The sequence below is a fragment of the Pinus tabuliformis genome, chromosome X (assembly GCF_031772625.1).
Source record: "Pinus tabuliformis cultivar Carrire ecotype Pingquan chromosome X, CPIR1, whole genome shotgun sequence".
Taxonomy (NCBI): domain Eukaryota; kingdom Viridiplantae; phylum Streptophyta; class Pinopsida; order Pinales; family Pinaceae; genus Pinus; species Pinus tabuliformis.
Window position 1 is genome coordinate 705,272,714 of NC_142308.1, and position 6,000 is coordinate 705,278,713.

Consider the following 6,000-nt stretch of genomic DNA (forward strand, 5'->3'; position numbering starts at 1 on the left):
TTGATGTTTCAATTTGCTCAATTCATAAAGAGTGATATTAGCCCTAGTCTTTTTCATGTTATCAATAATATTGTATTCCATTTCATCCGACACTATCAGTGTTCTTGATGGAGTTGTTTGATCTGGTTGGACTGGGCTAGATTGAGTCTCTTTAGCGGTCGTTTTCTTTGTTGCGACTTTATCTTTTGCTGCAGGGCTTGCGCCCTTCTGCTTAGGGGTAGTTTGGGGAGGATCAAGTTGATTTTTGCTTCGTGTGCTAACCGGAAATGCTTCTTGATCTTCTTCTTGTGGGAGGATGAAATCCCACATTCCTTGTAGTTCCACAACTTCTTCGTCATCGGTCTTCCCTTTAGTGGTACTCTCTTCTTCTTCCTCTTCTTCGGATTCGACATTTGAGATAGCGTTGGGTGGTTTCACATCCATTGAAGGGCCTCTTTTAAAAGCTCTGTAGGGATTTTTTGAAGAAGTTTATGCTACTTGTTTTTTTATGTCAATCATCTCATTGGACATGGTCTTCAATACTTTTTGCAATCCTTCCAAATCGAAAGGGTCTTTCGTTTGTTTCTTCTTGGAGTCTTCCTTGAAGGTGACTTTTTTAGATTTGTGTTCCTCTATCACAGATCTCTTTTCCAGGGCTACTACGCGTTTCTCTACTGCTATCGCCTCTGTCAGGTTTTCAACTAAGGTTGTTTTATTTTCCCTATCCACGAAGATTTCTAAGTTTGATGGTAAGGCCGTAATATACCATTCCCATCGTACTTCTTCGCTGGGTTGGGAAGCAGTGGGAATTTTTTTGAGGATTTTATTGAACCGTAAATTGAAATCTTTGATGGGTTCTCTAGCCTCAGCTTTAAGATTGGATAGGTCATTGATTAACGTTGTCGTTGATCTGTCATCACCAAACTTGGTAAGGAATTGACTTTGAAAAATGTCCAAACTTGTGATAGACTCGGAGGGTAATGAAAAGTACCATGACCCGGCTGTTCCTTGCATTGTATAGGGAAAAAGCCGGACAACAGCATCCTCGTTGGTAACTCCGTTGAGATTGATAGAAAGCATGAAATTGTTAATGTGCTCTTCAGCTAGCATGCTTGCTTCTGGATTGAATTTGGGTAGCCATTTCTCAGGATGGGCCGGTATTTGGCTCAGGGGTGGAGGCATTAAAACTGCCCCAGGATTGTTCCATGGAGACTGGGCCATCGTTGAGCTGCTAGTAAATGAAATTGCAGAGGATGATCCCTGAGGCTGGGAAGATGAAGATATTATGATCTTAGATGATGGAAGAAGAGGGGTTGTGGAAGATGGATGGGTGGTTTGGAATGAAGATGTGGGTGGCTGACTTCGCGGTGAGGGAGTTGAAATGGACGATGTAGATGAAAGAGTCTTACTGTCAGACTCTTGTGGTGTTTTCCTTGCTCTTTTCCTGGTGGGGAGAGGGAATTCAGTTGGTTGGATGCAAAATTTTTCACTCTTTAATCTGGTCAGGGGATGAGCAGGATTGTACTGCGAAGTCACGCTGCTTTGAGACTTATCAGATCTCTGTGTAGAAATAGAAAATACCTGGAGTTTGCGAATTAGAGTTTGAACTTCAGGGGGTTCAATGGTAGATTGGTCTGAAATATTAGGGTATGTAGCAGCAGTTAATACTCGAGCAACTTCTGACTCTGGATTTAAACGTACTTGGGAAGTCGGGGGAGTTGATGAGGGCGATTTACTCTCAGAATGGTATTTAGATTTTGATTTAGGTGCCATTCATAGTTCGGGCCCTCCTTCTAGCGCCAGATATGTTGAAGCCCCGAAAATCGGGTCGACAACAAGGGGGATACCCACCCGGTCCGGACCTTGGTTGGCAGCTCCTTATCCGTTTGGTATAGCGGGTCCGACTGGGGATAATGGGACCAGTTTCCCAATTTAAGGGTGTGTGTGTGTGCAGAGTTGGATGACGCTGATCTAAGAGTACTTAAAGCTAATTTAATTCAAACTTTAAAACTAACTCTATGCTATTGTAATCTAATGAGAAACAACACATCTAATCTATGCTAACCCGGGTGTATCTCTTCTATTATGCGATCTAAAGAGATTTCAAACAATAACTGGTAATAAAGATCATTCAGCTATCATAAGAATAGAAATCAATTAAGATAAACCACTTTGCATAAAAAGTTAGGCAAAACAGTTGTGAACAGCATATCGCATAATAAGTTATTCATATATCAAACATAAATAAATGACTCCACCGTACAAAAGTGCCAAATGGTAACTCACACATTCATGCAGTAACATATAAACAACTAAAAACTGTATATCACTTTAAGAATATAAACAGAAACGGTCAAGAGATAAAAGTACCATTTATGACTGGTTCCACTCATAAGCTTCAAGCAACAATGATTTATCTCTCCTTGCTCTAACATATACTAAGAGTACAAAAGTGCAACATTAGTAGCAGATATCAAATGCAAACATTAATAAACCTTGATCCATCCATTCATCAAAACCCCCTCCGAGGGTGCAAAAGTGCATGTTCTGAGGACAATTTTTTTGACAAATTTTTGGACCCTTCTCCAAATGCCTGAGAAGGGTTTAAATACTGCTAACTAATTAACTTAATTACATAAATTTAGGATACGGTTTTAAATGACCGCCCTTCTGCTAAAGCAAAACTATTTCTAAAAATTGAATCTAATTCCTAACCATTTCTGTATTTGCTCCTTAGTGCTGCAAGCATGCAACATTCGCCTGGGAAGAGTCGGTTGGTCGCCTTCTGCTTTCGTTTGAGCTACGAAAATAGAAATAACAAGTGTTGGCACCACTTTCTGGTAAACTAGAAGATATTTTCGAGAATCTTCCTCTGGCTGGGTGTATTCACTGCGTGTATACTTGGTAATAACCCAAATTTCTCTCAAACTAATTCTGCTTTTGCTATTTCGGTTTCCGGCCTTGCGAATGACTGAACAAGTTAGGGACTTTGCTCTCTGAACAATTTTCTTAGCGATGCTACCTCTGTTCTTTGTTTCGGGCTTTTCTGGTGTGTTTTCCTTCTTTAGCGCCTTTTTTCCTTTACCGGGCATAAGCTTCAGGATCTTTTGTAAACATGCTGCTTTTGTGCGCTTTTGACTCTGAGCGTTGGATGGCCTATTGACATCAGCATCTGTTGAGTGATACTTTGGAATCTGTGGTCCTGTTGCATGCGGCATCCGTTTATGAAGGCATCTCTTCTCTGTTCTCCGAGCATTGACGCTTTCGCCTTTTCCTTAGATGTTTCCTGCACATTGCTTCATGTTATTTCCTGTCTTATAGTTTACGCAAAGGAAAAGAGTAATGATAATAAAGATTGACATGAAAGCTTTAAGCTCTTATGAATGTATGAAATCATGACACCCATAGCGAACTGACTCTTCGAAAAACACAAAACTGTCCTTCTTGAATACTTTGGCGTACATTCATTAATTTCTTTTAAGGCACGCGCCCAATTGTGGTTTACGGACAGCTTTCCTTGAATACTGCGCCGAGGAAAATTTGTGATGGGTGATTTCTGCGACTCACATCGCAGTATCGCAGATCGCGTCGTCAAGATGTGTCATCGCAGAAATTCATGATCGCATTTATCGCATATCGCATTCATCGCAGATCGCAGCATTGCGCTTAGTCATTCAATCATTGTGTGCTGCTTACGCAATGTTGCGATATGCGACGTCGCATATCGGCCGCCGGAGATTTCTTAAGATTTTTCATTTAAGAGCGCTTCATAATGTATGCGATGCGATGAATTTCGCGTCGCTTCTTCGCAGTTTATTATGCTCATAAGAAAATGTTTTATTCTCTTCTCGCGATGCGATACAGTTTTAAGGAGTTGAATACAAAAATTTTCATAAAATATTTTTTGGATTTTTTATTAAGGGTCCCCATTTGCTTGGTGTTATTGCTAATACCAAACAAAGGGGTTGTTGGTGGCCACAACAGGTACATTTTCAGAGATGTGAGGCTACATGGATACATTGATGTTAGTTGGACCAGAAATTTTATTGACTAGAAGAGCACATTAGGATGTTGCTTTAGCCTTGGATTTTCCATGATATCTTGGATGAGTAGGAAATAAAAATCCATTATCCTTAGTATTGTTTAGTCTGAGTATATTTCTGCTAGCATGGTGAGATGCGAGGTTTTATGGTTGAGGAAACTATTTGGATAGTTTTTTGAGAAGTTACTAGATACGACAATTATATATAGCGACAAAAATAATGGGATCCTTCTAGCATAGAATCACATGTTTCATGACAAGTCCAATCATATTGAGATCAGATATTGCAACATCTGGGACAGGTGCAAAGAGGAGCTATAAGACTCAGATTTGTAAGACTCCATCATATTTTGACTGATGAGAAAATAACAGACATACTCACCAACACTTTTTCGAAAGAGAAGTTCTTGGTCTTTAGAGAGAAGCTTGGACTGATGGATGTGACCCTCCCGAGTAAGGATCTCGACTAATCAAGGACACTGAGTTATGCTCTTCCCTGTTGTTTTATCTCTCAAGGAGAGGAATTGAGTTGAAGAGCTCTTGGGGTTGAGGGAACTCTAGACAATAAGATAGGGTGTGATCCTTACCCTTGTGGTAAGTAGATCTCGCATGTTTTCACTTTAGGGTTTGTGTGTGATCCTTGTCATTTATGACAAGTGGGTGTATCCCCTTACCATCAAGTTTGGCATTTGCCAGAGTATACCCCAGTTAGCATCCTACCCATAAGCTAGGTTTGTTGGGGTTATCCCTCCCCGTATTGAAATTGAGTGAGGAGACTTGGGCATGTGTGTGATCCTTACCATTTATGGTAAGTGTGTATCTCCCCCAAGTTGGAAAGGATGCAATTGGTCTACCACTTGACTCTTGAGATTCTAGGTGGGAAATATCATCGTACAATAGGATAGAGTGTGATCCTTACCTCTCATGGTAAATAGATATCTCCTATTGTCATAGGTCCATAGGATAGAGTGTGATAATTACGTTTGTGGTAACTGGATCTTGTCTATTTTCCTTCGATATAGGGTGGTAGTTGAATCTCTTCTATGATGATTCTTGTCCTTTAGATTTGAGAGTGTTTAGCATAGATTATTAGAGATGAGACTTATGATACAGTCAGAAATTTCTCTCTAGCTAAGAGGGAGTGTTAATTTGGTAGCTCAAGGATGAACGCCCACCTTTGGGAATCCTTCCTTATTCTAAGAACACCCTTCTAGCCCTTGGGATAATTTAATCTGGTCAAGGAAAAATATTTTTTTAATGATGGAATCGCATGTGCATGTTGGAAACTATATCACTACTAAGAGGGGGGTGAATCCATAGTGATGGAACTTATACACATTTTCTTCAAATTATTAAACCTTCAAACCATGCATAAACGGAAACACATAGGTAAAGATTAGAGCAACATCCACAAATAAAATCATGCAACCATTCAACAAAATAGACAAATATTTCTAGTGGAAAACTTTTCTCTAGGAAGAAAACCACCCTTGTTGTTGTTGCTTATATGCTTCAATTTTATTAATCAACAACTGATTCTACATCATCATATCTATATACGTCCAGCAAGGAATTGTTCTCACTCTAAATTTAAGTTTGTGAACACCCATCCACTGGAGACCTTTATCCCCAACAAGCCTCACCCAACACCCATTGGACTATGAGAATATTACTTCCTCTACTGAAGCTACCAACCACCATTGGCAAGGAACACTCATTCCTTCTTCACCAGCTATCTTGATTTGTTGATCATCTAGAGCCACATTTCATAATATTTCAAACTGGACTCCTTCACAAAATGACAACAACTTTCTTTCTAAAATGAACTCACAATGAATCAACACCAACATCTCTACATAATATATTGCCTGATATAAGCACTAGATATCTACTGCAACACCTGCAAACTACTTCAAAAGTATCACATCACACAACCCATACAGCTTGCACACAATCATCCAAACTCACACTCACTCAAC